This window comes from Sinohyriopsis cumingii, chromosome 4 (assembly GCF_028554795.1).
Source record: "Sinohyriopsis cumingii isolate HCF-2022 chromosome 4, ASM2855479v2, whole genome shotgun sequence".
NCBI lineage: Eukaryota > Metazoa > Mollusca > Bivalvia > Unionida > Unionidae > Sinohyriopsis > Sinohyriopsis cumingii.
The window spans coordinates 60,406,674-60,423,947 of NC_142964.1; the positions used below are offsets into that span (position 1 = coordinate 60,406,674).

At 34.3% G+C, this 17,274-nt stretch overlaps 1 long non-coding RNA gene across 1 annotated transcript; it reads right to left on the reverse strand.

Annotated features, from left to right (window-relative positions):
* Positions 1 to 6,065: 6,065 nt before the first annotated feature.
* On the reverse strand, positions 6,066 to 10,523 carry LOC149801258 (uncharacterized). Its single transcript, XR_016420610.1, has 4 exons — positions 10,363 to 10,523; positions 9,176 to 9,202; positions 6,826 to 6,895; positions 6,066 to 6,228 (listed from the first exon to the last, which is right to left on the reverse strand). It is a non-coding gene; the product is annotated as an uncharacterized LOC149801258 (long non-coding RNA).
* Between the last annotated feature and the right edge of the window lie 6,751 nt (positions 10,524 to 17,274).

Here is a 17,274-nt window from a genome sequence, read left to right on the forward strand (position 1 = left end):
TATACTTTCAAGACTCACAAAATAATGGAGAAATACTATAATACTTTCAAGACTCACTATATAATGTACGTATACCATAATACTTTCAAGATTCAAAATATAATGGACATATACCATAATACTTTCAAGACTCAAAATATAATGGACAGATACCATAAGACTTTCAAGACTCAAAAGAAAATGGACAGATGCCATAATACTTTCAAGACTCATAATGGACATATACCATAATACTTTCAAGACTCATAATATAATGGACAAATACCATAATACTTTCAAGACTCACGATATAATGGACATATACCATGATGCTTTCAAGAGTCACAATATAATGGACAAATACCATAATATTTTCAAGACTCACAATATAATGGAGAAATAGTATAATACTTTCAAGGCTCATAATATAATGGTCAGATACCATAATACTTTCAAGACTCACATGATAATGGACATATACCATAATACTTTCAAGACTCACAATAAGACGGACAGATACCATAATACTTTCAAGACTGAAAATGTAATGGACAGATACCATATTACTTTCAAGACTCAAAATATTATGGACATATACAATAATTCTTTCAAGACTCTCAATATAATGGACATATACCATAATACTTTCAAGACTCAAAATATAATGGACAGATACCATAATACTTTCAAGACTCATACGATAATGGACATAAACCATAATACTTTCAAGACTCAAAATAAAATTAAAGATACCATAATAAATTTGATAAGTTACTTGTCACTACGTTTGTGTAGAATGCCCATAACGGTTCGAATGACAGAAATGGTTAAATGCTATTTTCCACATTTTCTCATTACCTAAGCAAAAGAACACGTCGTGTTCAAGCATTTGCCTGAATTTCTCTACTTCGATCCTGATGGTATGCGAACAGTGCTTTCTATGTTTGGAACCAAACTCACTCATTAGATCATTTTGATATTCAATGAATTTTTTTAAATATTGTCGATCCGATGTGGACATACGTTTACTTAATCGGAATGGAAGGAAGTGTTTTCCATTGCCAAAGGATTTGGATTTGTGTACCTCAAGAAGTTCATGCCTAAGAACAACTGTCTTAATCCTATATATGTCTGCGTTATTTAAATTACATGTGTGGAACGCAAGACAAATGGATGCAGCATGCACAAAAGAGTGGAGAAAAAATATTGGATCGTATTATGTGCATGGTTGCGATTTAGAAAACCCACATATTATGTACGAATTTTAGGGGTGGCGGTGTTTTATTTCATGCATTCCATAATTGTCTTCGTAAAAAGGCATGAAAAACACTTTCCCAGAGTCGACTATGGAGGAGCTGAAGGACGAAACGTACCATCGACTCTAGAGCTTAGAATTTCTAGGATGCCAAGTGCTACAAATGAGGGAAAATGAGTAAGATCGATGTTTGAAAACAGATCTAACCTGACATTGCATCGTCGAAGATTCTGACGTGGTGGACATCGAACCTTTGAATCCATGTGAGAGTTTGTTTAGATGACGGACCAAAGTTACCCTATTGCCGTACGATGTTGACGAATCTCAAGGAGAACAAATACAATACATTGGTCTGGGGGCCAAAACACATAACCAAGACCAACAATGACGCCACAGAACTATTAATAAATCTCGATAGGAATTTGTTTAAGTGTCGAATTGTTTCATGGTCTCATTCACTGTTAAAGTGTACGAAAATTGGCTCGAGTTTTGGAATTTGTTTGAAGCTGTGTCATCGAGTTTCTAAAAGTAAAGTACAAAGATAGTTGCTATCCTGCCTCGTATCACACCCATAAAACAAACATACATTCAAAGAACTAGACCGATCCATAGAAGGAATCATCTGGGAATAATTGTAATCAGAACGAAGAGACTTTGAACGTTTGTTAACGTCAGTCTGTATTGTATGTGGCATAAACTAGCTCAAAGTCCGATATTTCCAAAGTTCAGTGAGGTCAACTGCAATAATGTGGTCTGTGTCCAGAGTTATACTGGAACTTACGATATTAGAGTTGAATCACGGTTTTGCGGCTCTACTATCTAAAGTGGTCATGTTCATCCATCCATGCAACCACAAAGCACTGTGAATATCACAAGTTCATCTACAATCACAATTGAAAGAAGCTTACACCATTCGTTGGCTTTTGTCTGGCTATTGTAGTTTTGAAAGTCGATTTCAAATATTTAAAGTTAAAGGCCTAAATATCTGGAAGGACATACTCAAAACTTTCGATAGAGCAGAGGTTTTCACTTCCGTCGTGGCGACCAAGTACAATTATTTAACTGCTGTGTGGAACTTCATGAATCGGAGTATAAAGATATAGCTTTATTCTGAGCTTTCAAGATGGTGTCCATGCTGTCTTTTCTTTTATTTGGTCGGTCAAGACTATGATCGTGGTGGATATGTTAGACGATGAATTTGTTGTCTACATCCTGACCTGCAGAAACGAATCTACAAAGACTTTCTAAACATTCAAGTGAACTCAGTGAACAATTTCACTATTTGTATATGAATGCCATGAGAAACCATATTACTTTCAAAGTGTTCAAATTGTCAGACATTGATTATCCATGAACATTTGGAATACACCGGATGCCACAACTTCCATCTACAACTTTGGATTGCTACAAACAGCATCCCACTGGAGGAGGTCCAGAAAAAAACTTTCAAGATTTACAGGACTTGAATAAAAATGTTTTGTAAAAGAAGCATTGCCTCTAAACGTGACTCCCTCATGACGTGTCTCTACTGCAAGTTAATGTTTGAGTTTCTTCGATATGATATATCAGAAACAGTTTAGACGTTATAGCTAAATCTACTCTGAGAACTTTCTCTCAAGAAAAGGTAAAAAACCCAGCAAACTACAAATGCAATGACAGAAACAGCCATAGGGATGGCAGAAGAGAAAGAAACAAGAGAAGTATTTGAACACCATCTGCACTTTTTCCTTCTAGACGACAACCTTCTTGACACTCTCCCTTACTCTGTCTGGGCCAAGCACATGTTTTCAAAACTTTCCCTCGGCACAACAAGAAAGAACCAACGAAAGGCAGAGAGTTAAAGGAATCAATAAAAAAAGTGTTAAAAGAACGGATTACTACTTCTATTCATATTGCTCGGCAGACGAGTCAATCATGAAAGTACAAAATGTCACACGCCCCCAAGAGGAATATCGAACAGTTGGTGATTTATCGAGCAGTAACAACAACACCACATTTGGTCGGATTTATTACGATATAGCACATGCCACTGGCTGCGCAGGTATTCAACATTTGCATCGTTAGGCCAAAACCCAAACTCAAAACTTTACGTCTGCACGACGTATGGCAATGATTACGAGAACAATCTACGTTTGCGTTTCACAAACCTATTTAGCGAAAACGTTTTCAGAAGTCAAACTAAAGAAGCAGAAGTCTGTCATCAATAGCAACCTGATTTAGATGCTGTCTCTTATCCAGCGTCGTAATATCAAGGTTACATGTATGTTTTATGTGTCGTCAATGTGTGTTATATATTGTGGTTGGTTTGTTCGTTCTAAAATCTGTTTAAAGCTTGTATGAACTTTAAAATTTGTTCTAAAACAAATGTAAGACTTATGTATCTATTTGACATCATATTTCCCTTTTCTTAGTATATATTTTCTAACAAATGAGAAACACAGATTTATACGATTTGGCCTATATAAGGACAAACAATTGTTTGCATTACGTTTCGCGTTTGTCTCTGTATCCTCGGTTATTTTTTTTAGAGACGCCTTTCCCAAGCATGTTACCTTTACTAATTGCAAAACATGTGTACACACGTATTATGCAGTGTTTGCAACTTTAATGTAATTATGCAGATTTATTACCATTTTTTTATGCAGCGAAAAAATAATTTTCCACGAACATCGACGCACATAAAGAATTGGATATAAATAACAAAATGAGATTTGATTTAGCATAATGGACATTAATCATGTGTTAGAATCAAAATGATATTGTAGATTAGTTATTTTATTTTCCTGTCACTTCATTCGTTATTAGAAAATTAAAACTGATGATATATTTATAAACTGTGATTATTAACATAGATAGTTTGTCAGTTCAGAAATGGAAAAGGTGGGGAACAATTATCCATCTAAGTCGTAAACGAGGTCATTTAAATGCAAACAGAGGCTACAAAGGCCTTCAAAAGTTTATTGTTTGTTGAAAAGAATTCACATTCATACTATTATTATAAGCTCTAGCATTGTTGAATTATTATTTTTGCAATAAAGATTCTCTTTTCCAGGAATACATGCTTTGAATCAGTCACTGTGGCGTGAAGATTTCTTCCTGCTTTATTCAGTTTACTTGCCCTTTATATTAACTGTTCCTATAATTGTTTCAGTTTGCAAGGAAACTATAGCTAACCGTGCTAAAGTCCGAGTCAAAGACGACTAATTAAAAGTATGTCATTCCAAAAAATATAATATGCACTGCAAAAATTAGTAACTCAAGGACCCTGTGTCTCTGATTATTTGCGTCCTCTTTCACGACCATTTTAGACCTGTACCTCAGTTTCAATATCTCTTGCACAAAAAACCATTCTCCTCTAGAATGTATCTTGGACATTTGAGTCGACCATGTTTCCTACCTTAGAATTACTTTGGAAATATATGATTGTTCTTTTGGTCGTCCATTGGCAAAACCACTAATCTCGGCTTAGCTGATTATCTTAAATGTCTAGCCCATTTGTTCGCCCACAAATCTAACATAAGGTTTACTGCTTTCTTAGTTAGTAGGTACAATTTATACTTAGATAAATATCCAATCGTAGCACTTAATCCATAAACATAATTTTGGTTTCCTGTTCCACCCCATTTTAGAGAACTACGCATTTATTTCAAGTTATAAATCTCTAAAATGTGACGGGATGGGACAGAAGAAAATCTGAAACACTTGCAAATGTGATGAATATAATGTTTTTTTCTGGCATACGATTGGCTGTACACTGTCACATGATACTGATCTTTCTTTACATATTGATAACAATTTTGGGGAATACTTTAGGTTATCCGTCCGTTTTCCAAGTTAGTTTTGAGCGAAGCCTTGTTTATATCAACTACCTACAGAAGCAAGAACAGGAACGTCTCCAATGCGAATTGTATTATCAGATGAAACTTTTCAATTCATATAAAATCTTCACACACTTTTCAAGGAGAATCCTACCTGCATACAACATGTAACTCTATAACCTAATGAAAGCATATGTCAGGCTTTGCAATACAGTCTCTACCTTCATAAATTACTTCAGTTTTCCCTCCACTGAATCCATATCTGATGACTTGAGCTATTGTTTTAGTTAGTGTCATGGCCATATGACGTAAGAACAGCGAATCGTCTTAACACTTGATACGTATTATTTTATTTTGTAACAATGAAAATCGTTAGAAGATAACAACAGTGAAACATACACATGTAAAGTTTATCTCCTCATTGACAGTTATCATTATCCTCAAACACTCTTATGTTGTGATCGCGTGTATGCCAGGTCACCTACGCTAGAATCCGAGTGTACGGCCTGTGTCCTACTATCGATTTCAATGACACAGAGTATAATCTGATGTGGCGGTGCATTTATCTTGCTTAGACTGTTCGCAGATGGGATCAGGTTATGCACAAGTAAATATATTATTACAGCTCATTATATTAATTTGTGTCTTTCTGCCTCATTATTTCGTTATCAAACACTCATTTGATTGTTATTTCCCGCTTTATTACTCATTTCACATTATATCATATTTAAGAAAGGTAAGGTGTAGAGGATGTCATGAAACATACATTGATTCTTACCCATGTTCTAAGTTGTATTTCTATGGATTACAGTGTAAGCACAACAATGGACCTTTTTCAATTTTCATTACATACATACATACATACATACATACATACATACATTCTTGCATACATACATACAATGATATATTGATTAACTTACAAACAAACCAACATATATTAATATTGACATATATGCATATATAAATGGGTTTGTGTGACTCATAAGGTGTTGAGAAATGACCAAAATATATTAAAAGTAGTAAATGCTTGTTTATTCGTAGTGTAAATTACATGAACATCATAAAACGTTGCGGAACTTTGTAAAGGGCTATCCAGAATGTGTTGCAAGCAGGTGGTCAGTTCAACCATATGATGGTACACACTCAGCATTGCATCTGCCACAGTTGTTTGTCCTGTAATAGTAGTAGTTGTATTATTATTTATCATAGTTACTGTTTGTTTTAGTAATTATATTATTGGTAGTAGTTGCAAGCGTTAGAAAGACAATGCTACTACTAATAATAATCATCAGAATTATCAATATCATCATCTGTCTACTCTTTCTCCGCCGTTTCCTTCTTACTGTTGTTAAAGTTGCTATTTTAATATTTGTCTTACTTGTCTTCTTTTTCCTTTACATTTTTATAACTGATTCTATTAACAATATCGATTATTCCTTTTGACCAAACCTGTTATCTTTAGACCCGGTAATTAAAACATTTACATTGACAGTAATAAAAAATTCCACTCAAATCGACATGGAGACCATGGCAGAGCATTATCCTAACTACATCTATCCTTTTGCAATACTCAAAGCAGGCGAGACAAGATCAAGTTAAAAATGACAAGCACTTCTTGATTTGTTTCTTAAAAATATATATAGAAATGTCCCGTTCATTTCATGATCGATCCATCCGCTGGAGTAATTCGTGCTTAAATCCCTATGGCGTTGTAGGTTTATGAATTGATTTTGCGTGTAAGTTGATAGGGAGAGAAATATGGATTAATACCTGCATATGGTTCCTGGAGGACAGCGCGTATATGTACACGGGTCCGGATAGCAAAATACCGGAATACATCCTATAATAATAATAATAATAATAATAATAACAATGGTCCTTACAACTGGTCAGAGCAGTAAACCACTGTTTGTGGCTGAGAACGATTTGATGCAATACTCGTTCCTGAGGCTTAATAACTCTAGAGAGTCTTAGGTTGAAAAGCATGCCGAGAACTTCAAAGAAATGGAGTAAATATAAATGTATCGTTATTCAATCTTGTAAACAAAACAAATATTAACATTACCTTTGTTTGCTATTTTGCATGTCCTAATTTCATTAGGCAAAGTGAAGTAAAGCGAACGTTTTTAAAAATATAAAAATCAAATTTGACTTTAAAAAACTGTCAAACTATTGCAAGAAATAAATGATTTTGAGAGAGATGGCGCTTCACACAGTTCCGAAATGTCATTTGTATAAATGCTAAATACAGGAACCATTTCAGTACTTAAGTTCAGATAGATAGTCATGGGGAGATAACCCATCAAATACTTTGGCAACGAAGAGTTGTACATTATTTTTGAAATTAAGCCATTTTAAAACCACCGTGTAACATAAAATATAATAAATGTTGCACACGATGGGACAAGAAATGTAATACAGTCATACGCTTCATGTCAGGTCCTCAATCTCACACGGAGGTTAAAAATATTTCAATGGATCCAGATAGTGAAGCTGTTGTGTCTGCTGTAGCTTACTCTAAGAATGATCCATGGCATTGTAATTTATCATAAATTGTCTAATGATATTGAAAGGAATGCAGAAGGCACATAGTTTCTATGGATGCATATTACCCCAACCCCTATAGGGATTGGACTACTAATTAATCTCTGAACAGAACGTAATTAAACTAAATTTAAAAAATGAAAATAATTTCTGCGCTAGACAGACAAACAGGCCACGGATGCTTTTATTTATTCAAGTTAGATAAAAGAAAAATTCAGCTTTGAAAAATATGATCCAGATCTTACTATTTACTCTCGTTCTGCACCAAAGAGCATCCCCTCGCACCTAGAGTTCATATGCTGTTTTGTTGTTGTTATTGTGGGGTTTAACGCCATTTTTCAGCACACGATAGGCTATACATGGCGGCCAGTATTAATGGTGGAGGAAGAACCGGGGAAAAGCCCGGAGACAACCACCGACCCACGAGAAGCTACTGGCAAGATTTCTCACATACCCACATTAACCGAATCCGAGACTCGAACCCACGGAGACAGAGGTGAGATTTCAGTGATCCGTAACGGAGACAGCTTTAGACCACTCGGCCACTAAGGGGCCCATGCTGTTTTGTCAGTAGGAACGTAAATTCAAGTTCGCAAAATAAAACTATGTGTCGTCAACTATAATCCATATGCTGAAATTTTTAAAATTAATAACGCAAAACAAAATAACTCTATTTACTATCTAATGAGTATCGCAAAATATGTAGTGCTCAGTATTCCATTTCCCAACCGTTGATTACATTTATGGCTGTAAAATAATACGTCGTCCGATATTAGGACGAGTGGTTCCTATTGAATACTTTTAAGATATGTCTGGTGGATGTACTTCTGTGCATGTACTTTCATTATAAATTCTAGTTTGGTTTAACCGTTTAATTTATCAGCTTAGGGTCCGTCCCTTAAACCCTATTTTGTGCAATTTAAGTGTTTTTTTCTTCCTACAAAATGTTACCAATACAGAACATTAGGTTGCTTATACTGCCTAGATGACATTTGATGATTCTTGTTTTGATATCAAAGGTATACTGTACATTTTGTTTTGCCTTGGATCATATATTACTATATAATTTAGCGCCTAAACATTTTTATTTTCCCGCGAGACAATAGATCCAAGTTCAGACTGGAGTTTAAAAATATTGAGTGATCATATACCTGTATGTGTCTTTTTATCATACACTTGTGTCTAATTTGGCGCATTTGCAGTGTATTTTTGTATTGCTACAGAGTTACAAGGAAGTTATACATCTAGAGGTGAGAGTTGAATGCAATGCGAAACTTAGTAACTGTCTTCGGGGATTACTTTTTCTCTAAAAATATAATTCTTGAAGAAAACACTCTGATCAAAATCGATTAGGACAACGATTGCCGAGAGCGTCCAAGACAATGTCTACATAATACAAATATATGCTCGATTTTTAGAGGTGGATCTTGACTAAAAACAGACATATTACTTGCGAATTTTACCACACCACATGTGATTAGCATTCTAGATTACACGTATAAGATCCCGAAAACATTTAAGTTGCATACGGTATATTTTCAGAGAGAGAGAGAGAAGAGAGAGAGAGAGAGAGTACCTGGCACAGATTCAACACGATGAAGAGCTGAAACGGATGGAAGGCTTTATAAAAAACAATAACAGAGAACAAAATCCATCGACTCTTTAAACTGGTACCTTTAGTAATAAGGACAAAAAGAAAGTTTACAGTGTGTAGATAATAATATTTACTATGAAATTTTGTTTCTGGAATTTCATTTTTCATGGCTGGAACTGGAAATGTATGAGGAACAATGGACACAGAATGCTTGTATTCATCATGTAATAACACCCATTATGTTCGGTGTGTTTTAATAGAAATGAGTCTAGATTCTTCCAAAATACTTAATTTCCAGGATAATAAATACCTAAATAAATCAGTAAATAAATAAACAAGATATAAAGGAAGTGGCACGGAAAGGGAAGATGTATGAACAAACAAACGACGGTGGAAAAACGGAAGAAAAAGGCTTAAAAGGCCATCTGATAAAACGGATGAATTAGGCTAACAATTATAACATTTCGATCCTATGAACAGATGAATTCGGCAAAAAATTATAACATTTCCATCTTGATAAACCGGATGAATTAGGCTAACCAGAATAACATTTCTATATGATAAACGGATTAATTCGGCTATCAAGTTTCTTTTCTTGTTCATGACTGTCATGAAAAATTGATTGATTTTATGTTTTATTAGGTTTACGTCAAAAGGCGGTCTCAATTAGCTCATGTTCGTTATCAATTAAGACAAGGATAATGTGTGCGTGTGTGCGTGTATGTGTGTGTGTGTGTGCGATTTGGATTTTCAATGTAGCTCTAACACTTTTTCAGTCATATCGCTACGATGTCTGTAGTGTGGTAGTTTATAGTGATGTCTAGCACCGGGGCATCATGACGCAGACATATTGCATGATGTCCCACCCAGTCACATTATCCTGACATCAATCCGACCAGTCCTAACACTAACCTCTTAATGCTGAGCTCCAAGCGAGGCAGCTGTTGGTACCGTTTTTGTAAGTCTTTGGTATGACTCGGCCAGGGATCGAACCCACGACCTATCGCATAGAGGCGGAAGCTGTAACCACTAGACTACCAGAGCGGTGAATACAAGGAGAAAGAGTGAGTGGTAATACATTTTACATAAAAAATAAGATGCACAAAAATCAACTAATGTGGTAACTAAATGACAAGTATAACGATTGTAAATAAATATGTAGTACTTACCCAACATTGATGCCATCAACATTAGGCAAATAATGTGCGCTTTCAGCATTTTTTCAAAATCAAAACGACGGTGAATTTAAATGTATTATGTTTATTCCTTAGTTCTTCAGTATTAAATAGAAGGCAATTTATATGTTTCCAGGGTACTAACACATGCTCTTGAACCGGACTAAACTGGATTAATATGACACAAATGAATGTTGACAAGCAAACCCACATCCTGGTATCATTATTAAATGAGTCCTGTTTCGTTGATATATACTGTTAGAATTGCTGTTTATGCAAACTAAACAAAGGCAACTCTTAGTCTCGCACTACAAAATATATGCCTTTTAAATTACATATAAAACCCTCTCTCCATTGACAACCATTCCACACACACACGGACACGTACACACATCCAAAGGTCACATGTTCAAGTTTATGATATGTATTATGTATTTTCATGGTATGGGTGCATGTATAAAATTTCGTACGCAAAGTATTTATGAATTTTAATATAATTAAAATGTTCTTTTATATTTGGCTTTATTTATGAACTCATGCGTGAAGTACGTCTACACATGTTTATTGCCTTGATAAAGTTTTATAAGAATTTCCAATTAAGCGTGCATGCCATGAAATATCAAAATCTTTCTCTCTGTAGAGAAAGATTACATGCGATATGCATTGCTTATTTAGCATAAACATCTAACTCATAGACACTCATAGCAAACAACAATACAGAAAATTCTGACCCACCCCAATCAAATTTCACCTCACCCCACCCCACCCACAATGCGATCCTCTGAAAACGTACAAGACATTACGTCATTATGTATTATTATTAATATAATTGTTTGTCGTATCGTAGAGTCGACTTACTACAGTAACATTTCGAACTGTTGACGTTTCAGTCATGGATCTTGTAAGACTGAAATTCAACGGATTGAAATGTACTCATGGTTAGAAAGATGAATGTGTCATGATCGGTTACCCTTGTCTCTTTGACATTATCAGTCACTGATTTCTCAGTAGTTATAATTCAACCGCATCTTTCAATTTCTTTTAATCTGTCTGGTCATGATGCACCTAAATTGGAGAAAGACTCGAAACATAACAATTGCATTCCAAATTTCATTCATTTTCCTGATTTGGAAAGAGTTTTGTTTGATTTGTTCGGCTACTAGAATAACCGTTCCATCCTGTGAGTACATATTGTCAATGCACGAAGTCTTCTAATTATTCAAAGCAGAATTTAAAATTAACCGATGACACTGGGCTTCAATGAAGAAAATAACAGTATTGAATCAGGCCTTAATCTAATGTCAAGAATACGATAGTTTGCTACGGCGATAGCAGAAAAATCATTATAGTATGTTACAAGCCCAAAGAAAATCCACCGCTTCACCCCAACCCCCTCCACTAATCATTCACGAGAGCAAAAACAGTTTTCTGGTCAAGAGTGGCAGTGCAGAAAAAGATAATGTTATATCTTCCAAGAATCTAATCTGTTCTTGAAATAGCCAATGTTCAGAGATGACACTTACATCATTTTTTTTTGATTATGTGACATTACCTGATTAAGATAGAAGGCACTATACATGATACACGTGACTGTCAGTAAGAGACTATTTAGATTAATCGCAGGCATTTGTATACTGGAAATGCAATATTAAAAACCCATCTTAATCACATAGAAAGACACAGAAAAGATCAGGTAAGAGAAGACTCAGAAGACTGTTTATCTAGCTGATGTTCTGTGGTAATCATCACAATTGCTTCGCTGCATACACGTTAACCATTATATGCAATGAACATCTTTGGGTCAGATGACTTTTAGTAAATCCGGAGAAATTTTAGATTTGTTACATTAAATGTGCAACCAGGCCTTTTACCTTAGCAATCCGTTTGTGAGTTCAGACTTATTCTACGAAGAAACGTTTCATTTATATTTTTATCCATTAAGGGATCAGGTTTTCCTGAAAATAACCTTTAAGTTTATACTCTAGATGCCCCAATTACAAGTGCTAGTATCTTGCAAATCCCAATCATGGTAATTCTTGCCGCTAGGTTTGATTCTTGTTCTAAATGTTCCAAACTAAATCATCAGTATCATTCTCAAGAACAAAATTATTGCTGTTATTAGCACTGCTATTATGTTACACGAATAGGCGGCTCTGATACTTCTGGCCTTCTGCTATTATCTTATATGCACAGTCGGCTCTGATGATTTGGTCCTTTTGATATTATCTTACATGCATAGTCGGCTCTGATGATTTGGGCCTTCTGCTATTATCTTACATGCATAGTCGGCTCTGATCCTTTTGGCCTTCTGCTATTATCTTACATGCATAGTCGGCTCTGATCCTTTTGGCCTTCTGCTATTATCGTACATGCATAGTCGGATCTGATCCTTTTGGCCTTCTGTGTTCATGATTTCTACCGGAATACTTGAAAAAATTTCAATATAATTTTTAACAAGAACCCTGGGCAGCAATTCTTGTGCACATTTCTACCACAATTCTGATGTCAATGTCAGACAGCATATTTAGGCCATATTCAATACGTTTTACCTACACAGGGCTAAATTATTGCAACCCTGATGTAAAGATAGTATGTATAATTTGATAACTTTTGAAGGTAAAAACCATTAAATTCAGACATAACTCACCTGGATATTTGGTAACTTTTTTATTATAAAGATCACATATGGTTTTGTTTTAAAAATGGAGATGTACCTCTGTGTAAGCGGTCAACAAAGACTCGAGTGTAGTAGATTACCTCCTCCTTATTTATGCATGAAACAAATCTAACATAAACCATGCGTTGATTGATTCAAAAGTTTCAACCACTATTATTTACAACAAATGAAAAGAATTCTTTTTCAATCATTTGTTGAAAGAAATAGAAATTAACAAGCTATGATTATAAAATGTCAGATTCTTAAAATTGAGGGTTCTGGTATTGACTTTATAATTTTATATTCACTATATTCAAATTAAAAGAGAAAATATCTACATATTGCATTTCTGTTATCTTTCTTGTATTTAATTAAATACACTTAGATTTTTTGATCTCCCCTCCGAAAAATAAAACAAAAATATCCTAATCATATATAATAAAATATTCAAAACCCATCTTAATCACATATCAAATACAATATTAAAAACACATATTAATAATATAGAATACAATATTAAAAACACATCTTAATCATATAGAATACAATATTAAAAACATCTTAATCATAAAGAATACAATATCAAAAACCCATCTTAATCATACAGAATGCAATAATAAAAAAAAAACATGACAAATGAGCTAACCGTTCTGTTTCACACATGCAAATATTGTTCAAATATAATGGCTAATCATAAATTAGTAACTATCTTAACGTTAAAGTAAAACTGTATGTAACTAATATGCGTGAATGTTACAGTAAAAATACATTTAGTTAACTGACCTTAATGTTACAGTAAAAATGCATGTTACTAATTGGAAATAAACTCGACAGTGGTTATACATTGTATGTTCCATCACCTACACCATAAATATGTACCCGTAGGGCAAAGTTCCTCGGGGCATGGATGGACACTGGGCCGTTGTTGATTGCATATTCATTCTCAGAAGGTGTATACATGTGCATATGGTGGGGAACATTTAGATAGACCCAGGGACAAATATGAATTTGCATGCCCATTAAGTTCATAGAGATATCTGATACATCACGTGATAAAGTTTCGAGTGAGGATTTTACAGGTACAATCATAAAGTTAGCAAGGTATAAATAATATGATCACCAAAACGTATACAGTTCTGCACGTAAGTCGCCTATTCAACGAGAGATACTTGCTACATACTCAGCCTCTCATCGCAGAAGATATAGGCAGTGGTGGTGGTAATGATATTATTAAGAACATTTGTAACCGTAGGAGATACTACTACTATTACTTCTACTACTAATGATAACAATAATAATCAGCAGCAGCAGTATCATCGTCATCAACTGTCTCCTTCTTCTTGCTATTATTTCTGAGTAAGCAATAACAAAGCTTTTATGCAATATATTATTATATGTGAAACATGCAAATGTTAACTAATGACGATGATAACCACAGCTATGACAACAATTGCGATGGAAACGGTATAAACATTGTATCCAATAAATTATATGCTTTGCTGTTAATATTTGATATGGAATTATATCATTCCAGTCACGAAATATCCAGTCTATCCATTCGGCGAAGTAATGCTGACATAAATATATTTGATACAGGAGGTATATGACTTGGAATTTGTTTTGTTTTACTTTCCTTGCCTTTACGTCATTTTCAGCACATGATTTTGTATACCATGCCGATGAGATTGGAGAGAAAAGTATTTCTCAAGGACACACACCCGAAGCCGATTCGCAATGACCTGAGCAGATATTTTGCACTGCGCGTTCGACACTCTCGCAGACGAGCTACCTTGGTATATAACTTGGTGTAATTGGAGAGAGAGAGAGAGAGAGAGAGAGAGAGAGAGAGAGAGAGAGAGACCAGTATATGGTTCCTGAGGGACGGTATTGATTCTACTACTACTACTACTAGTACTACTACTACTACTACTAATAATAATAATAATAAGAAGAAGAATAATAAGAAGAAGAAAAACAAAACAAGGTACATCAGCAACAGTATTAACAGTATTTAGCACGAGACCATTGCAACTAATCAATGTTTCTCAGAATATGAAGATCTTGAAACAAAGATTAATTGTCTATTCTTGGCCAATCAGAATAACTTCAGATATTAAGTAAGTTTTGATTATCTGGCGGAATATCTTAAAATCTTAACATGAAGTTTTTTGTAGTTTTTGTTTTCAATCTTCGTGTTAGAAGTCTCTAATTTATCTGCAATGTGAATGCGCCGATTCGCTCCAGTGTCTATTAAGACGACACAAGGCAAGTGTTGGAGTAGATGGTGTGGTGTGTGCTGTAAGATCTTTAGATAACACGATTTACGTGGTGGATATGCGTTAAAATCCTTGGTTTCAGGAATCTCAATCCACATTCTAAATAATCAGATAATTTACATTCACAAGAATGCGTAAGAAGTTTCCAAACCGAGGCAGATATAGTAGTACAGTTTTCGATAGCGGGTATGTTGTGTTGTAGTATATGTGGATAATCCTACATGCAGTCGTCGAGAATTCGTTTTAGAGATGAATTTCCGAGATTACCTATATCTTATTTACTGGTTTCCTCCATACTAATTTCACTGGCAAAATCTGTATAATACTTATTGTTGCAGAATACCATCTAGGTATTTCGTGAATAAGTACACACAACCTGCCTGCAATAAAACCGCTTCAAGCTTTTTGATTTCGATTATAAAACAAGTAAAGATCCTAAGCCACAAATTCGTCGTAAGACGCACTACGTACAGAGTCGCTTACGAAAAAGGAATGTTGTTTTCTGTCTCAGCATGGTGGTTGATTAGACTGACATAGCTTCATATCTCTGAAGTTTACCAAAGTAAATCAAAAATAATTTTAAAATAAAATTTAATAGATGGAAAAATCGAAAAACCCTTGAAATGACCTTTAATAACATTGTTCTTTAGAGAGTAAAGATAGTGTGGGTCTATAGCAAACTATTTTAAGATATTGCAGTCCCCACTAAAGCTAGAAAATAGACTAAGAAGTTTCATGAGATAGTAAGGAAATCGGTCAAGATATGGCAAATGAATTCTGAGTGGAAACATCGAGCTACATTTGAAGAGTTAAAAAGATCGGTGATTTTCATTTTTCATCTATAATGGCTAGTTATATTGACAGTTTGTATTTTGAACACATTAAATATAGCGGTAGTACGATAAATAATTTTGACCTCTCTGTTTAACACAGTATCGGTAGTTGGGCACGTTCCAGATCAATCAAAGGGGATGAAATAAAATATGATCTCAACAGTTATCGGTCAATACAGTTTTCTACACTGATGATTTTTAAAATAATTTTACTAATTATTTGTAAGGGATTTTAAATGATTTTGTTACTTAGGATACATAAACATCTATGTATTTTAAGCTTTCATTTTACAGTGAGGGAGGCCTAGGTCAGTGTTGGGGTTTTCAGAGTGGGATGGGGTGAAAATTTAACCTATTTTATAATCCATGAAGTAGTCGGTTAAGCCAAAGAACCAAGGCTTATTATATCCAAAGTTTATTGACAATGAGAAAGTTTTGGACAATCTGCTATGAAGGTATAAGAAATGCATTTATCATTTGAAAAATTACGCTTTTATTGAATACGTTGAATATCTACCTGTAGATGTACTTAACACATACATCCATATAGATCACTAAAAGAAATATACATAACAACTTGAACGACATTGACATTATAAATATTTTTTTTGTAACAAACTGGAAAAATGCACTTATATTAGAGTACATGCTTGTTTTAAAAATAAAAATACTTCTTTCCTTTATATTTTATTACGCTCAAAGACATTTTCTAGGTCTTTGGCAATGATTTCAGTGTAAATTGATAACACGTTTGACTTACATACTATCCATTACTGCCAAAGCATTATAGTTTTGGAAGTTTTTAACATATCTATGAAACAACTAACAAACTAAAGCACCTTCAACACTAATTCACTCTTTCCTATCTTAACAGATTTTTTGCTATCTTAACAGGTTTTCTTTACTTCGCAAATTTTCTTTATATCTATTTCCTCTTCTTTTCTGTCTCCCTTTGTTTTATTCTTATTGATTTACTTTCTTAATTATTCTGGAATATAAAGATATATCAAAAGAATCTAAATGAAAGAAAATAAAAAAGATAAAAGAAACCAAATTATGGCTACCAACACACGATAATTACAAATATCAAATACTTGTTCAGCAATTGCCTTGTTGTTAATGTTCAAACTATTCAAATTGG